This window comes from Triticum dicoccoides, chromosome 5B (genome assembly GCF_002162155.2).
Source record: "Triticum dicoccoides isolate Atlit2015 ecotype Zavitan chromosome 5B, WEW_v2.0, whole genome shotgun sequence".
In the NCBI taxonomy this organism is placed as follows: domain Eukaryota; kingdom Viridiplantae; phylum Streptophyta; class Magnoliopsida; order Poales; family Poaceae; genus Triticum; species Triticum dicoccoides.
In genome coordinates, this window is record NC_041389.1 from 297,823,313 (window position 1) to 297,843,515 (window position 20,203).

Genomic DNA, 20,203 nt, shown 5'->3' on the forward strand with positions numbered 1-20,203 from the left:
CCCACCGAGTTTGAGTAATCGGTCCACCGAGTTTGCCTGACCAACTCTCTGGTTAGCTAATTACCAAAATCGGTCCCACCGAGTTTGTGTAATCGGTCTCACCAAGATTACGTTATGCCCTAACCCTAACCATATCGGTCCTACCGAGTTGCATTTCGGTCCCACCAAAAATCCTAACGGTCACTAGATTTGCTAAATCGGTATGACCGAGTTTGTTGATTCGGTCCCACCGAGTTTGGTAAATTGTGTGTAACGGTTAGATTTTCTGTGGAGGCTATATATACCCCTCCACCTCCTCTTCATTCGTGGAGAGAGCCTTCAGAACAAACCTACACTTCCAGAATCCTATTTCTGAGAGAGAACTACCTACTCATGTGTTGAGGCCAAGATATTCCATTCCTACCATATGAATCTTGATCTCTAGCCTTCCCCAAGTTTCTTTCCACTCAAATCTTCTTTCCACCAGATCCAAATCCTATGAGAGAGAGTTGAGTGTTGGGGAGACTATCATTTGAAGCACAAGAGCAAGGAGTTCATCATCAACGCACCATTTGTTACTTCTTGGAGAGTGGTGTCTCCTAGATTGGCTAGGTGTCACTTGGGAGCCTCCGACAGGATTGTGGAGTTGAACCAAGGAGTTTGTAAGGGCAAGGAGATCGCCTACTTCGTGAAGATCTACCGCTAGTGAGGCAAGTCCTTCGTGGGAGACGGCCATGGTGGGATAGACAAGGTTGCTTCTTCGTGGACCCTTCGTGGGTGGAGCCCTCCGTGGACTCGCGCAACCGTTACCCTTCGTGGGTTGAAGTCTCCATCAATGTGGATGTACGATAGCACCACCTATCGGAACCACGCCAAAAACATCCGTGTCTCCAATTGCGTTTGAATCCTCCAAAACCCTTCCCTTTACATTCTTGCAAGTTGCATGCTTTACTTTCCACTGCCCATATACTCTTGCATGCTTGCTTGCTATATGTTGTGAATGTTAAACTTGTGCCTAAACTCCACTTAAATTTAAGGAAGTTTAAAAACTGCAACTTTGGTACTTAGTGTCTAATCCCCCCTCTAGACACCTCTTCTTAAGGTCCCACAAGTGGTATCAGAGCATTGGTCTCCATTGCCTTGGTTTAATCACCATTGGAGGAAGATGGATGAGTCTACTTTGGGGAGTCTTAGACATATAATGCCTATTCTTGATGGAGAGTATTTTCATGAGTGGAAAAATGAGATGCTTGTAATTTTCAATCAATATCATTTGAACAAGTACATTGCTAGTCCTTGTGCACCTTGTGTTGATCCTATGCATCCTACCCTTGATGAGTCTATTGACATGATTAGGAATGTTAGAACTGTTAATCTTATCACTAGAGGCTTGCCTAGAAACTTGATTATAAAACTGCCTACTCTTGAGTGTGCCTACACTATATGGAAATTTCTTGAGGAACGATTTACAGATTATTCTTTGAAAAATCTTGATGAAATTCTCCATAAGTCTATTGCCTTGAGTAAAATGAATACTAGTGATCCTATGTTTGGTGATCATCTATTTGAGCTTACAAACCTTATGCGTGCCAAAGGAAATGTTGGTATTATTAGTGATATTATTTCCGAAGCTATAAAAATTCATAAGCAAGATCATTGTCAAACTCACTTTAATGAATCACCCTCTCTAGGATTTGATCCACCACATGACGATGTTGAACATGGATACTATGATGAGGATGATGATAGTGACTTCGATCTTGATGATGCAATGAGACACTTTGGTCTTATGGCAAATCTTCGGGGATATATGTCAGGAGGAAAGGAATGGGTTCTTGATAGTGGATGTACCAATCACATGACCGGAGATAAAGACATGTTTCGTGAGCTTGCTGAAAATGATAGTCCTCGAAAGTATGTCACTTTTGGTGACAACTCAAAGGGTAAGGTGGTTGGCCTCGGTAAGGTGGCCATATCACATGATAGCTCCATACAAAATGTTATGCTCGTTGAATCTCTTGGATACAACTTACTTTCAGTATCTAGACTTGCTGACTTTGGTTTCAATGTCTTATTTACTGAAGTTAATTGCCAAGTGTTTCGTTGAGACAATCATAAAATGGTCTTTACCGGTGTGCGTAGAGGTGATCTATACATTGTTGATTTCACTAAAAAGGCTCAACCTAAAACTTGCTTCATTGCTAAATCCTCAAAAGGTTGGTTATGGCATAGACGATTAGGTCATGTTGGTATGCGAAACCTTGACAAGCTTATTAAGGGAAATCTTATCCTTGGAGTTAATGATGTCATATTTGATAAGGATAGACTTTGAAGTGCTTGTCAAGCAGGTAAACAGGTTGGAGGAAGGCATCTCGTGAAGAACATCATGACCACAAAGAGGCCACTTGAGCTACTTCATATGGATCTCTTTGGTCCCAACTCTTACAAGAGTCTCGGTGGAAATTCTTTTGGTCTAGTTATAGTTGATGATTTTTCCAGATTTACGTGGGTGTTCTTTCTCGATGATAAATCACAGGTCCAAAAGATCTTCAAAAACTTCGCTAGGAAGGCCCAAAATCAATTTGAAGTGAAGATCAAGAAGGTTCGCAGCGACAACGGAACGGAGTTCAAGAACGCAAATGTGGACACCTTTCTTGACGAAGAAGGGATTTCACACGAGTTCTCGGCTACGTACACACCTCAACAAAATGGAGTTGTTGAAAGGAAGAACCGGACGCTCATCGAAATGGCGAGAACGATGCTTGATGAGTACAAGACGCCGAAGCACTTTTGGGCAGAAGCGGTTGAGACAGCTTGTCATGCAACAAATCGCTTGTATCTTCACAAGCCACTCGGAAAGACGGCATACGAGCTCCTCACCCGTAACAAACCCCAAGTTGGATACTTTTGAGTATTCGGCTCAAAGTGCTACATTCTTGATAAGCATCATCGTTCTAAATTTGCTCCTAAGTCTCATGAAGGTTTCCTACTAGGTTATGGATCAAACTCTCACACATACCGTGTCTACAACATTTTCACCCGAAAGGTTGAAGAGACGGTAGATGTGAAGTTTGATGAATCTAACGGCTCGCAAGTAGAGCAATTGCCAATTGATGTAGGAGACAAAGATCCTTCGGAAGCAATCCAAGACTTGTCTATTGGCAAGGTTCGTCCAACGGAGGTTAAGGAGAGTACCTCGTCCGTCCAAGTGGAAGCTTCTACTTCACGACAAGGTGAACCAAGAGTTGATACGGAAGCATCCACAAGTGGGACACACCAAGATGTAGAAAACGAGGAAGTGCATCAAGATGAATGTCAACAACCTCCTTCTCCACCACGACAAGAGAACGACAACACCAACAATGAAGAAGGCCAAGAAGAAGAACAAGATGAAGAATATGTTCAACGAAGACCCAAGCAAAAGCTTTCATGAGTTCGAGCAAGAATTGCTAAAGACCATCCCGTCAAGCAAATCTACAATGATATTCAAACCGGGAGAATCACTCGCTCTAAAACTCGTCTAGCTAACTTTTGTGAAAACTATTCTTTCATCTCTAGCATTGAACCTATGAAGGTCGAAGAAGCATTGGAAGATCCGGATTGGATAAATGCTATGCATGAAGAGCTACACAACTTTGAGAGAAACCAAGTTTGGACATTGGTTGAGAAGCCCGACAACAACCACAACATCATCGGTACCAAATGGGTGTTTCACAACAAGCAAGATGAAGATGGACAAGTTGTTCGCAACAAAGCACGCCTCGTCGCCCAAGGTTACACACAAGTCGAAGGTATGGACTATGGTGAGACTTACGCTCCCGTTGCTAGACTTGAGTCCATTCGCATCTTACTTGCCTATGCTAATCACCATGATATCACCTTGTACCAAATGGACATTAAAAGTGCTTTTCTAAATGGTGAAATAGAGGAGGAAGTTTATGTTAAACAACCTCCCGTCTTTGTCAATCCTAAGAAACCCAATCATGTTTACAAACTTCACAAAGCTCTTTATGGTCTTAAAAAAGCCCCTAGAGCATGGTATAAATGCTTGACCAAGTTCCTTATTGAAAACGGCTTTGAAATTGGGAAAATTGATTCCACACTTTTTACTAAAAGGGTTAATGGTGAACTATTTGCGTGCCAAATCTATGTTGATGATTTTATATTTGGTTCAACTAACCCTCATTTTAGTGAAAAGTTTGGGAAGCTAATGTCGGAGAAGTTTGAGATGTCTATGATGAGTGAACTCAAATTCTTTCTTGGGTTGCAAATGAAGCAAACTAAGGAAGGTACTTTTGTCTCTCAAACAAAGTACACCAAGGACTTATTCAAGAAGTTCAATATGCAAGAATGCAAATGTATGACTACACCCATGCCTACTAGTGGACATCTTGACTTAACCAAAGATGATGAACCGGTTGATCAAAAGGTTTATCGCTCTATGATTGGTTCATTGTTATATCTATGTGCTTCATGTCCCGATATTATGCTAAGTGTGTGCATGTGTGCACGATATCAAGCTGCTCCTAAAGAATTTCATCTTAAGGCCATGAAAAGGATAGTGAGATACTTAATCCATACACCAAATTTTGGCATTTGGTATCCTAAGAAGGCCTCTTTCGATCTTGTTGGCTACTCCGACTCGGACTACGCCGGTGACAAGGTTGATAGAAAGTCCACTTCGGGTACTTGCCAATTTCTTGGTAGATCTCTTGTGTCTTGGTCCTCCAAGAAACAAAACTCGGTATCCTTATCCACCGCCGAAGCGGAATACATTGCCGCTGGTTCATGTTGTGCTCAATTACTTTGGATGACCCAAACTCTTAAAGATTATGGGATATATGTGAAACATGTTCCATTGCTGTGTGACAATGAAAGTGCTATCAAAATTGGTCATAATCCTGTGCAACATTCGCAAACTAAGCATATTGAAGTTCTTCATCATTTCATTCGAGATCATGTTGCTAAGGGTGACATTGATCTTAAGCATGTTCACACCGAAAAGCAATTAGCGGATATATTCACTAAACCTCTTGATGATAAAGTGTTTTGCAGGTTAAGAGGAGAATTGAACATCATTGATGCATCAAACTTGGAGTAGAAACTCCATTGGATACATCCAAGACATGAGCTTATGACTAATCCTTGATATTTCTCTTATGATGAAAATCATATGTCTTGGATATATTTGTATCTTGCATGATATCTAACCCTGTAGGTACTTGGTTGAATAAAATTCCATGAGATTGTAACCTACTCACATCTTGAGCAATCTCTACATCACCAAGTCTCTATACAAAGGTGGTTGAAGACAAGGAAGCACGAAACCATTCGAACATATCCTTTGACAAATTCTATGTTGAGCTTCATGATTGTCATTTTTGGATACACAAGTGCTCTTCCTTGCAAGAACTAACCCATGTAGGTAGATGGACTCAAATTCCAAGTGGTGCTCCCAACTCTTGATGAGCTACATCAACCTTGAGCAACCCACACAAGTTCAACTACATGATCAACACCACCAACCAAGGTATGTTATTCCATCTTAGAGAAGCTTTACTCCAAGTCATGAGTTAAAGCAACTCGATAAGATGTGAATACATCAAGATGCTTAAACGAAAAATGGCAACCCCATTTTGAGCTGAAACGATGAGTATGACCTATGATCAAGTGATCTCACTTGACTCCTAAGTCAATATACTCTAACATAGGTGACTTTGTCGCCGACCACCTCTAGATGAAGTTCTCTTGTGTTCGTCTTTGTGTTTTTGCATTTGTCTCATGCATATTTGTCTCCCCTTTCAAAAAAAACTTGTCCTCTAACAAGCATCACAACAGGAAAAACAGTTTGCCACTTATTCTGTGTTTCTTCTGATCCAGCTCCACTCAATGAATCTTGTCCTCTAACAAGCATCACATTTTTATCATTGCTTTATGTTGTGACTCAAGGATCAAACTCATTCACGACAGATTCCAGAGGGGGAGAGAGAGAGATTACATCTTTATCAAGCCCTTCTTGGAAATTGATGTCAAAGGGGGAGGGAGAGATCACATCAAAGCTTATCATTTTAGAGAGAGTATCATCTTCTCAGGGGGAGAGAGATCCTTCAGTGAGAGAGAGAGAGATCTCCAGGGGGAGAGAATACTAGTAGAAAGTATTTCTCAAGGATCCCAGATGCTTGGTGTTCAAGAGGAGAGATGCCACATGCCTTCTTGAGGGGAAAGACATGTTCATATGTGCTTATTTGCATTAGCTCTGTTCATTTATATCTTTCAGCTCTAATTTTCTGTTCCCTATCTTCTCCCAGTATCCCATGCTAGATTCAGGGGGAGCAAGACATCTGTGGGAAAGAAATCAATCAAATTCATTGCATATCTTTACTCTTGGGGACATGTCAAATCCAATGTAGTACTTAGTACTCACTCTCTACATGTCATCCCACTCTTGGTATGCTTGTGGTTTCTTCGGTTTGCTCTGGCTAGTAGATGTATCTGTGTTATCCAACCTTGTTTACACAGGTTCATTCCATCCTAAGCCAACTGAAGACTACAAGGTAAGTATATGCATCACAATCATGTGTATGAGGAATTCTTGCTGATGTACATACTGTTTGCAAGAAGGACTCATGGGCATGAAGGTATTTCCTTTAATACTTTTTGCTCTGATGCATATGGCCAAGATACATGTAACACATTGCCTGCTCTATCATGGTTATGCTCTCACATGCTTCTATATTCCATATTCACATGATTGCATACATGTAGGGGGGGCCCATGCTTGTTACATGTCTTTCCAAAGCTTTACTTGCTATTCTTTATATCTTTATCTAGAGCTTTGATGTATGTTGTCATCAATTACCAAAAATGGGGAGATTGAAAGCACAAGTGCTCCCTAGGTGGTTTTGGTCATTAATGTCAACATATCTCTTGTTGGACTAACACTTTTATCTAGTATGTTTCAGATAAGTTCAACAATGGAGTGGCATGGACTAAAGGATGTGGGAACTCCTTCAAGATGCTAAGGACAAAGGATTGGTTCAAGCTTCAAGCTCAAGACTCTTCATTTTACATTTTAGTGATCCAAGATCACATTGAGTCTATAGGAAAAGCCAATACTATCAAGGAGGGATGAGGTGTTGCTTAATGAGCCTCTTGCTTCAAGTGCTTAGTGATATGCTCCAAATACCCTCAACTACTTTCCCACTTCCACACATATGTCCTAAACCTAAAGTCAAACTCGGCCCCACTGATTATTTCTATCCGGTGCCATCGAGTTTGGATGTCTTAGCCACTGCCACAAACCCTAGGCAAATCGGTCTCACCGATAGGGATCTTGGTCTCACCGAGATGGGATTGTAATCTCTCTGTGTATGTCCATTATCAAAATTGGTCTCACCGAGTTTGAGCAATCGGTCCTACCGAGATTACAATGCAAACTCTCTGGTTAAGTTATTACCAAAATCGGTCCCACCGAGTTTGATTATTCGGTTCCACCGAGTTTGCCTGACCAACTCTCTGGTTAGCTAATTACCAAAATCGGTCCCACCTAGTTTGTGTAATCGCTCTCACCGAGATTACGTTATGCCCTAACCCTAACCATATCGGTCCTACCGAGTTGCATTTCGGTCCCACCGAAAATCCTAACGGTCACTAGATTTGCTAAATCGGTATGACCGAGTTTGTTGATTCGGTCCCACCGAGTTTGGTAAATTGTGTGTAATGGTTAGATTTTGTGTGGAGGCTATATATACCCCTCCACCTCCTCTTCATTCGTGGAGAGAGCCATCAGAACAAACCTACACTTCCAGAATCCTATTTCTGTGAGAGAACTACCTACTCATGCGTTGAGGCCAAGATATTCCATTCCTACCATATGAATCTTGATCTCTAGCCTTCCCCAAGTTGCTTTCCACTCAAATCTTCTTTCCACCAGATCCAAATCCTATGAGAGAGAGTTGGGTGTTGGGGAGACTATCATTTGAAGCACAAGAGCAAGGAGTTCATCATCAACGCACCATTTGTTACTTCTTGGAGAGTGGTGTCTCCTAGATTGGCTAGGTGTCACTTGGGAGCCTCTGACAAGATTGTGGAGTTGAACCAAGGAGTTTGTAAGGGCAAGGAGATCGCCTACTTCGTGAAGATCTACCGCTAGTGAGGCAAGTCCTTCGTGGGCGACGGCCATGGTGGGATAGACAAGGTTGCTTCTTCGTGGACCCTTCGTGGGTGGAGCCCTCCGTGGACTCGCGCAACCGTTACCCTTCGTGGGTTGAAGTCTCCATCAACGTGGATGTACGATAGCACCACCTATCGGAACGACGCCAAAAACATCCGTGTCTCCAATTGCGTTTGAATCCTCCAAAACCCTTCCCTTTACATTCTTGCAAGTTGTATGCTTTACTTTTCGCTGCCCATATACTCTTGCATGCTTGCTTGCTATATGTTGTGAATGTTAAACTTGTGCCTAAACTCCACTTAAATTTAAGGAAATTTAAAAACTGCAACTTTGGTACTTAGTGTCTAATCCCCCCCCCCTCTAGACACCTCTTCTCAAGGTCCTTCAATGTGGTACGGTAAGTAAACTGACTCCAAAACAATTTTTAAGGCAATATTTCTCCGTTTTGGAATATTTAGAAAAATAGAAAAATAAGTGGCAGTCCGGGAAGGACACGAGGCCTTCATGAGGGTGGAGGGCGCGCCCTATCCCCGTGGGCGTGCCCCCCTACCTCGTGAGCACCTCGTGTGCCCTCCGGACTCTGTTCTCTTGCATGACACGTATTTTGGTTGGTAAAAATTCATTATATATACTCCCGAAGGTTTTGACCACCGTATCACGCAAATCTCCCCTATTCTTGTTTCGAGCTGTTTTTCTGACAGGTCTAGATCATCATGACGACCCCAAGTGCTTCCATGGACAAGTTCTTCGAAAAGGTGATCAACCCTTACCTTGCGGAGGTGCTGCGACACCCTCAAACCATTGAGATGCGTGATGGGTTGCTGCACATCCGCGATGTTGAGGGACCAAAGGGAACCAGAAGCGTGGAGTCGAGGCGCGAAGCAATGGAGCAACAAGTTTTCAAGTGCCAGGGGATGGTGGAGCGTGGAATCAACGCTAGCCACAAGATGATTGCGGAGTTCACCAACAACTACGAGCCAGATTCCAAGAACACCGAGGAGGCCATCTTCAAGCTACATGAGAAGATCGAGCACCTCCAAGCCCAAATCTATGATCTGCAAAATCAAAACTGTGATTATGAATATAGATTCAAAAGGATGAGTTTGGCTGCAGATTTGAGGATTCCGGAGACTCGATCATCCTTCTATGATGGTGAGCCTATGCCATGGAAGGTGGACGACAAGCCTGCATCATCAACAACACCCCCACCATCAACAACAAAGAAGGAGACATGATCACATGGGTATGGGCACTCCCCTTGGCAACTGCCAAGCTTGGGGGAGGTGCCCTGGTATCGTATCACCATCACAACTCCTATCTTTACCGGTTTTCTTAGTTTGATCCTATTAGTAGTATCTTGATTTAGTAGAATAGAGTCATGTCATGATCTAGTTTTGAGTTTTGCTTTATGATCCTTCTTTGTAATCGAGTCTGTGAGCTATATAATAAAGATTAGTGTTGAGTCAAGGGTTTGAATATTTTGCCATGATCTTGGTAAATAGAAATAAGAAAAAGAATAAAAAGAATCAAAGAGTTCATATTGATCTTATTGAAAGTAATCACTCACATAGAAAGAGTATGATGATTGAAAGTTGTTGGGAGTTGGCAAATATAGCTTTGGTCATCGTTGCAGTTAATAGGAAGTAATAAGGAAAGAGAGGTTCCACATATAGATATATTATCATTGACATCTTTTATGATTGGGAGCACTCATTAAAATATGACATGCTAAAGAGTTGAGGTTGGACAAGGAAGACAACATAATGAGTTATGTTTTCTTACATCTGAGATAAAGTATGTTGTCATGGATCCTCTAACGTGTTGAGCTTGCCTTTCCCCCTCATGCTAGCCAAATTCTCAGCACCAAGTAGAAATACTACTTGTGCTTCCAAATACCCTTAAACCAGTTCAGCCATGAGAGTCCACCATATCTACCTATGGATGAAGTAAGATCCTTCAAGTAAGTTGTCATGGTGCAAGCAATAAAAATTTCTCTCTAAATATGCATGACTTATTAGTGCATAGAAAATAAGCTTTGTACGAACTTGTTGTGGACTTAATAAAAGCGACGGACTGCATAATAAAGGTCCACATACAAGGGGCAATATAAAGTGACATTCTTTTGCATTAAGATTTTGTGCATCAACCCTAAACGCGCATGACAACCTCTGCTTCCCTCTGCGAACGGCCTATATTTTATTGTTATCCTCTACCTTATGCAAGAGTCATGGTGATCTTCACCTTTCCTTTTTCATTTTATCCTTTGGCAAGCTCATCATGTTGGAAAGAACATGATATATATATCTAATTGGATGTAGGGGAGCATGAATTATTATTGTTGACATTACCCTTGAGGTAAAAGGTTGTGGGGCAAAATTATAAGCCCCTATCTTTCTCTGTGTCCGATTAAAACTCCGTAACCACAAGTATTGCGTGAGTGTTAGCAATTATGAAGGACAAAGTGATAGTTGAGTATGTGGACTTGCTTTTAAGCTCTGACATGGACTCTTTCCAATGTTATGATAAATTGCAATTGCTTCAATGACTGAGATTATAATTTGTTGGTGCTCAATAAGGTTTCTGATTCATACTTTTGCTCTGTGAAAAGATCATCACTTGAACATAAGTACTCATATGACAAAATCTATATATGTTGCTGTTATGGAAATAATCATGATGCCTTCATGCCCGTATTTTATTTTTATCGACGCCTCTACCTCTAAACATCAGGACATATTTATTGTTATCGGCTTTTCGCTTCAGGACAAGCGAGTTCTAAGCTTGGGGGAGTTGATACATCCATTTTGCATCATGCTTTTATATCAATATTTATTGCATTATGGGCTGTTATTTCACGTTATGTCACAATACTTATGGCTATTCTCTCTTATTTTACAAGGTTTACATGAAGAGGCAGAATGCCGGTAGCTGGAATTCTGGGTTGGAAAAGGAGCAAATATTGGAGACCTATTCTGCGCAACTCCAAAAGTCCTGAAACTCCACGGAATATCTTAAAATAAATAAAGAAAAATCGTCGCCAAAGATGAAGACTAGGGGGCCCACACCCTGCTCACGAGGGTGGGGGGGCGCGCCCCTACCTCGTGGGCCCCCTGGTGAATCTCCGATGCCCATCTTCTCCTATATGAAGTCTTTCGATGCGAAAAAATAGAAGGCAACCTTTTGGGACGAAACTCCGCCGCCAGGAGGCGGAACCTTGGCGGAACCAATCTAGGGCTCCGGTAGAGCTGTTCTGCCGGGGACACTTCCCTCCGGGAGGGGGAAATCATCACCATCGTCATCACCAACGCTCCTCTCATCGCGAGAGGGCAATCTCCATCAACATCTTCACCAGCACCATCTCATCTCCAAACCCTAGTTCATCTCTTGTATCCAATTATTGCCTCGAAGTTCGGGATTGGTGCTAGTAGGTTGCTAGTAGTGTTGATTACTCCTTGTAGTTGATACTAGTTGGTTTATTTGGTGGAAGATCATATGTTCAGATCCTTTATGCATATTATTACCCCTCCGATTATGAACATGAATATGCTTTGTGAGTAGTTACGTTTGTTCCTGAGGACAAGGGAGAAGTCTTGCTATTAGTAGTCATGTGAATTTGGTATTCGTTCGATATTTTGATAAGATGTATGTTGTCTAGCATCTAGTGGTGTTATGTGAACGTCGACTACATAACACTTCACCATTATTTGGGCCTAGAGGAAGGCATTGGGAAGTAATAAGTAGATGATGGGTTGCTAGAGTGACAGAAGCTTAAACCCTAGTTTATGCGTTGCTTCGTAAGGGGCTGATTTGGAATCATATGTTTCATGCTATGGTTAGGTTTACCTTAATTCTTTTGTTGTAGTTGCGGATGCTTGCAATAGAGGTTAATCATAAGTGGGATGCTTGTTCAAGTAAGAACATCACCCAAGCACCGGTCCACCCACATATCAAATTATCAAAGTACCAAACCGGAATCATATGAGCGTGATGAAAACTAGCTCGACGATATTCCCATGTATCCTCGAGAGCGCTTTTCCTATTATAAGAGTTTGTCCAGGCTTGTCCTTTGCTACAAAAAGGATTGGGCCATCTTGCTGCACTTTATTTACTTTTGTTACTTGTTGCTCGTTACAATTTAGCTTATCACAAAACTATCTGTTACCACTTATTTCAGTACTTGCAGAGAATACCTTGCTGAAAACCGCTTATCATTTCCTTCTGCTCCTCGTTGGGTTCGACACTCTTACTTATCGAAAGGACTATGATAGATCCCCTATACTTGTGGGTCATCAATGCGCGATTTATCGTCATGGAAGTGGACAATTCCGTGATGATAATTTTTGTAATGTCATGGAACACTTCTACGACAACACAGGTATGACTATCTTGATTCTGTCATAAAATCGTCATGGATGTAAATGCATGACAAAAAACGCGACCCACTGTGATAAACACGTATCATCACGGAAGTGTATTTTTTTGTAGTGCGAGCTGGAACGCCTGAAGCTCGATGTTCCACTGTACGACTCTCCCGGCGGCGTTAGGGCTCCGGAGTACCCTCTCCAGTGGGTAGGCTAAAATGACCTTTGATGGTCTGACCCTGGAAGTAGTGGCACAACTTTTGGGAGGCAACGAGGAGTGCGAGTGAGGGAGTCCTGGATTAGGGGTTGTCCGGATGGCCGGACTATGACCTTTGGCCGGACTCCTGGACTATGAAGATACAAGATTGAAGACTTCGTCCTGTGTCCGGAAAGGACTTTCCTTGGCGTGGAAGGCAAGCTTGGCGATACGATATGAAGATCTCCTCCCATTGTAACCGACTCTATGTAACCCTAGCCCTCTCCGGTGTCTATATAAACCGGAGAGTTTTAGTCCGTAGGACGAACAACAATCATGCCATAGGCTAGCTTCTAGGGTTTAGCCTCTCTGATCTCGTGGTAGATCTACTCTTGTACTACCCATATCATCAATATTAATCAAGCAGGAGTAGGGTTTTACCTCCATCAAGAGGGCCCGAACCTGGGTAAAAACATCGTGTCCCTTGTCTCCTATTACCATCCGCCTAGACGCACAGTTCGGGACCCCCTACCCGAGATCCGCCGGTTTTGACACCGACATTGGTGCTTTCATTGAGAGTTCCTCTGTGTCATCACCTTTAGGCCCGATGGCTCCTTCGATCATCAACCACGACGCGGTCCAGGGTGAGACTTTTCTCCCCAGACAGATCTTCGTATTCAGCGGCTTCGCACTGTGGGCCAATTCGCTTGGCCATCTGGAGCAGATCGAAAGCTACGCCCCTGGCCATCAGGTCAGGTTTAGAAGCTTAAACTACACGGCCGACATCCGCGGGGACTTGATCTTCGACGGATTCGAGCCACGGCCGAGCACGCCGCTCTGTCACGATGGGCATGATCTAGCTCTGCCGCCGAACAGCGCCCAGAGCACCGCTCAGGTGTCCGCTCCGACCATTAGCTCGGAGCCGACTGCGCCCGTCGGGGACGGACGGTTGGACGCCGCCCCAGGAGCCGCAATTTCTATGGCGATAGAGCCGAATACCAGCCTAGTCCTTTGCGAGGCCTATGACTCCAAGGTGCCGGACTCCGTTCCGGACTCCGAATCTTCCGCACCCCTTCCGATCGAACCCGATTGGGCTTCGATCATGGAGTTCACTGCCGCAGACATCTTTCGGCACTCGCCATTTGGCGATATTCCGAATTCACTAAAGTCTCTCTCTTTATCAGGAGAGCCCTGGCCGGACTATGGTCAGCATGGTTGGGATGCGGACGGCGAAGAAATTCGAAACCCACCCACCACCCACTTTGTAGCCACTGTCGATGATCTAACCGACATGCTAGACTTCGACTCCGAAGACATCGACGGTATGGACGCCGATGAAGGGGACAACCAAGAAACAACACCTATAGGGCACTGGAAAGCCACCTCGTCATATGACATATACATGGTGGACACCCCCAAATCAGGGGATGGCGATGAAAAAACAGAGGATAACCCCTCCAAGAAGAAACCCAAGCGCCGACGTCAGCGGCGCCGCTCTAAATCCCGCCAAAGCAAAAACGGTGAGTCCGGCACTGGAGACAACAACACTCCGGACAGTGCCGAAGACAACCCCCTCCAGCAGGACTCAACGCAGGAGGACGGAAGAGCCAGCCCTCATGAGAGAGCGGCAGACAGGGAGGTCGAGGACGACAATTATATGCCTCCCTCCGAAGACGAGGCAAGCCTCGACGACGACGAATTCGTCGTGCCAGAGGATCCTGTCGAACAAGAGCGTTTCAAACGCAGGCTTATGGCCACGACAAGCAGCCTCAAGAAAAAACAGCGGCAACTTAGAGCTGACCAAGACTTGCTAGCCAACAGATGGACGGAAGTCCTGGCGGCCGAAGAGCATAAACTCGAGCGCCCCTCCAAGAGCTACCCAAAGCGCAGGCTGCTACCCCAACTAGAGGAGGAAGCAACTAAACCTACATCACCAGCGTACGATGCGCCCGATCGGCCACCCCGTGGCCGCGACAGAGAGGCCTTTCGGCCCTCAACTCAAGCCGCACCCCGGCGCCGCTCCAAAAATACCAGAGCACGGGGAAACGCAACAGACCTGCGAGACATATTGGAGGATAAGGCAAGGCAAACAAGATCGATCTACAGATCGCGTGGGCGCCCCACGTCACATGACGATAACCGTCACGTTGGATATGATAAATACGGCCAGGCCGAACACAACAGACAAAGCTCATCCGAGCTACGTCGCGATATAGCCCAGTATAGGGGCGCCGCACACCCACTATGCTTCACAGACGAAGTAATGGATCATCAAATCCCCGAGGGTTTTAAACCCGTAAACATCAAATCATACGATGGCACAACAGATCCCGCGGTATGGATCGAGGATTATCTCCTTCATATCCACATGGCCCGTGGTGATGATCTACACGCCATCAAATACCTCCCGCTCAAGCTTAAAGGACCAGCTCGGCATTGGCTTAACAGCCTGCCAGCAGAGTCAATTAGTTGCTAGGAGGACCTGGAATCCGCGTTCCTTGACAACTTCTAGGGCACTTATGTGCGACCACCAGACGCCAATGACCTAAGCCACATAATCCAGCAGCCAGAGGAATCGGCCAGACAATTCTGGACACAGTTCCTAACCAAGAAAAATCAAATAGTCGATTGTCCGGACGCCGAGGCCCTTGCAGCCTTTAGGCACAACATCCAAGACGAATGGCTTGCCCGGCACCTAGGACAGGAAAAGCCGAAATCTTTGGCAGCCCTCACGACACTCATGACCCTCTTTTGCGCGGGAGAAGACAACTGGCTAGCTCGTAGCAATAACATAACCAAGAGCCCTGGCAATTCGGATACCAAGGACAACAATGGTAGGTCACGTCGCAACAAGCACAACCGCTGCATTAACGGCAACAATACTGAGGATACGACAGTTAATGCCGGATTCAGAGGCTCTAAACCCGGTCAGCGGAAGAAGCCATTCAAAAGAAACCCTCCGGGACCATCCAGTTTAGACCGGATACTCGATCGCTCGTGCCAGATACGCGGCACCCCCGAACAACCAGCCAACCACACCAACAGGGATTGTTGGGTGTTCAAGCAGGCAGGCAAGTTAAGTGCCGAAACCAGAGACAAGGGGCTGCATAGCAATGACGAGGAGGAGCCCCGACCGCCGAACAACAGAGGACAGAAGGGCTTTCCCCCGCAAGTGCGGACGGTGAACATGATATACGCAACCCATATCCCCAAAAGGGAGCGGAAGCATGCTCTCAAGGACGTCTATGCGTTGGAGCCAGTCGCCCCAAAGTTCAACCCATGGTCCTCCTGCCCGATCACTTTTGATCGAAGGGACCACCCCACTAGCATCCGTCACGGCGGATTCGCCGCATTGGTCCTAGACCCAATCATTGACGGCTTTCACCTCACTAGAGTCCTCATGGACGGCGGCAGCAGCCTGAACCTGCTTTATCAAGATACAGTGCGAAAAATGGGTATAGATCCCTCAAGGATTAAACCCACAAAGACAACCTTTAAAGGCGTCATACCAGGTGTAGAAGCCAGCTGTACAGGCTTGGTTACACTCGAAGTGGTCTTCGGATCCCCGGATAATTTCTGAAGCAAAGAGTTAATCTTCGACATAGTCCCATTCCGCAGTGGCTATCATGCCCTGCTCGGATGAACCGCATTCACAAAATTCAATGCGGTGCCGCACTATGCATATCTCAAGCTCAAGATGCCATGCCCTCACGGAGTCATTACGGTAAACGGAAACACCAAACGCTCTCTCCAAACGGAAGAGCACACGGGGGCCCTGGCGGCGGAAGTACAAAGTAGCCTCTCATGGCATTTCTCCAATCCGGGTGTTAAATGTCCGGACAACATCAAGCACGCCCGAAGTAACCTACAACAAAACCGACCGGCACGTTCCGAGCAAGCATAGCAATGCGGCCCCAAACCCAGCCCTCACCAGATGGCGATAGCGGTACCACACGCACATAATTACGCTTTGGAAATACCATGGGCATAAGGGGAGGGACTCAACCACGGCACGCCCAGAATGCGGCTCAACCGCACTAGGGGCTCCCTATTTTGCCATTTCCTTTTTTATATACTTTCAAGACCCAACTATCCGGAAGGCCTGTCCGGCAACACACTCGCCGAACACACAATGCAACAGCCAGGGAGAGAACAAGCCACGTAAAATGTCCAGGTGGTCTCTATAACGAGCTAAATACCTGTTTTACTTAAAGTCTCGCAACTTGCCCCCGGAGGGGGACATGTCAAATAATCCCATCTCTTGCTTATCGCACTATTTGTATCGTTCTGCTTTCACAGTAGCCCTTTTTTATAAACAATATATAGCTCTTATCTATTATTGTATTCATCTATTTTTATACAACTGTGTTCAGTCATGACATTATGCAACCGTACACTTTGGTACGGCCAATACACTAGGGGCTTAAGCACCCCATAACACGGTGTGAGAAGACCGAACACTCTCATGAGTGCGGCACCCCGAACTTATAGCATTATATGCATCGGCTCTGAATCATGTCTTGGGTCAATAGTTGGGTTTGCCCGGCTCCCATGTTTTGGTACCTTACGTTCCGCAATGTTAGCTAAGGTTGCGCTGGGAGAACTACTGCGATTGTGTCCCAGTTGAGTTGGGTTACCACCTTAGTAGAGAAAGCTAAAACTGACTGTCATGATAGTGCGAGAGATCGGTCGCTGTTCGCGAGGTTTTTCGAGTCCCTAAAAACTTATGCCGCTTAGAGCGAGGAGCCGGATTTATCTGGCCTAGGCATGGATAGCGCCCCGAACTCGGTCTTCCGAATACTAGGGGCTTCGCCAAAATTTAAAATTATAGAATTCTATGGCTAAGTGAGAGTGATAAAGCATTATAAGTCCGACGGCCTTGTTCATTGTGCTGAGTGCCTCCCTAGATGGACCCAAGAATGGGAACAAGAGCGCTCAGGTTTATCCCGAACACCCCAGCACTCATGGCATGGGGGTAGAAGCCGATGACTTGCATCTCTCAGATTCGATAAACGGCCGCATAGAAGGTAATATTTTAAATTAACAAGCGTTGCTTAGCGCATATGAACAAAGTTTTCAGCGTACAGGATAACAAATGCGAGTCTACTCAAAAATTAAATCTTTGGAGCATTCACCCGCTATAATGCGGGCACCCTTCAGGACGCCCTTATAGTACATCTCGGGCTTGCGATACTCCTTGCCCGGTGGTGGCGCATCCGTCACAAGCTTCTCAGCGTCCATCTTGCCCCAGTGCACTTTAGCATGGGCAAGGGCCCGACGGGTACCTTCAATGCAGGCGGAGTGCTTGATGACTTCAATCCATGGACAGGCGTCCACCAGCCGCCACACCAGACCGAAGTAGCTCCCAGGCATGGCTTCTTTAGGCCACAACCGAACTATGAGGCCCTTCATGGCCTGTTCGGCCACCTTGTGGAGCTCGACCAGCTGCTTCAGCTGGTCACTCAGGGGCACCGAATGTCCGGCCTCAACATATTGAGACCAGAACACCTTTTCCGTAGAGCTCCCCTCCTCGGCTCAGTAGAATGCGGCAGCATAAGACACACTACGAGGCAGATCGGTGAACGCTCCCGGAGAGCTCCAGATTCGGGTAAGTAATAGATAATTCACTTTTGTATGCTTGCTTTTCATAAAGAATGCCTTACCCGCCACTATCTTCTTTATCACCTCGATCTCCTGGAGGGCCTTCTGGGCTTCGGCCTTAGCGGTTTTTGCACTCTTAAGCTCCAAACTCTCGTGTTTCTCCATGAGAGCCTGGAGCTCTTGCCGCACTTCCGCCACCCGTGCCTCCTGCTTCTCTCGCTCGGTGCGCTCCAAGGCCGCACTGTTTTCGGCCTTGGACACCGCTTCCTTCAGGGTCGCCACCTCGGTCGTGGCCCCTACAATACCCATGTTATTCCTGTCATTTTTTGCAACCGAATCCTTTCTATAAGGTATTAGTTTAATAAGGTATTACTTACCTTCCTTGTCCTCAAGCTGCTTCTTGGCACGGCCGAGCTCGTTCTCGGACCGCTTGAGGTTCTGCTTCAATGCATCGACCTCCGCAGTTAGTGCGGCAGAGGTCAGCAGCGCAGCCTGCATTCGCATAATGACATATTTATGTTAGACTCCTGCGTATATCTTTTTAGATCCTCAGCTCGGCTTTTCTTTTCGAACAACAAACTGAGCATCAGGGGCTACTGTCTATGTGGTAATATTCTTACATATCTTAAAACTTACCTCAAAACCTGTTAGAAGGCTAGTATAGGCTTCAGTCAACCCGCTCTTGGTGGACTGAACCTTCTGAATCACTGCACTCATAACAGTGCGGTGTTCCTCGTCGATGGAGGCGCCGTTAAGCACCTCTAGCAAATTGTCCGACGCTTCCGGTTGGACGGAGGTCGTCGGTGTCGTAGGCTTTCCCTTCTTACGAGGGCACTGCTTGCCGGACTCCGGAACCACTGAAGGTTCCGGAGCAGTGTCTGGCCCAAGGCCGGACTTAGACACCTCTGAGGTTTTACCCCCTTTGGGCCTGGAATCCGGGAGGTCGCCTTGCGGTGCCTCCAGGACCACCTCCTCCTGGTCTAGTCCCTTTTGGGACTCCACCTCGGCGTCATCCGCAGGGAGCAGAGAGGAGGCCGTCGAAAGTGAAGCGCTATTCACGTCCGACGAATCCAGGGAGCCGCTCGACGAATCGCCGAGCTGAGCCTTGGGCGGACTGCATGATTGAATTCGGCGTCAGAAGGTACCATATAATAGAGGAGCGCCATAAGTCATTCGGATGTCCGGATACTTACGATTTTGCCAGGGGCTTAACCCTGGATGGCCATTCCTCCCCGCCGTCTTCGGCATCGGAGGCGTAGTCCGGTAGAAGGGTCTTCCCCTTCTTGGACCCTCCGGCCTCCCCAGTTGGGGCGGCCTTCCTTTTCTTTCCTCCCCCCACTGGAGGGGGAGAGGCTTCTTCTTCTTCCTCCTCCTCGTCCTCAGAGGCGGAGGGTGCTTCGGGGTTGTCAGGCGATGAATCCGACACCACCAGGCGCCAGGAGCTCTTTCGAGTCCCCGTGGCCTTCTTCTTGGCCTTCTTCTCCAGCACCACGTGAGGTGCCGGAACCAGCAGCTTCGTTAAACGAGCGTCCGCTGGGTCTTCGGGCAAAGGAGCCGGACAGTTGATCTGTCCGGCCTTCTTCTGCCAGTCCTGTTAAAGGGATGGGAGTTTAGATCCCGCATAGAATCAAATCTATGGAAAACAAATACCCCGTAATGGGAAAATTAAGCTTACCGCACTGGCTTGGCGCTTCGCGCAGAATCCGCGATCCTCGGTGATGGGAGGGTGGACCTCGGAGCTCTTGAAAAGCACCTTCCAGGCATCTTCGTGCGTTGTATCGAAGAGCCTGGACAAAGTTTGGTGCTGAGCCGGGTCGAATTCCCACAGATTAAAGGCCCGTCGTTGACACGGGAGGATCTGGCGGAAAAGCATGACCTGGACCACGGTGACGA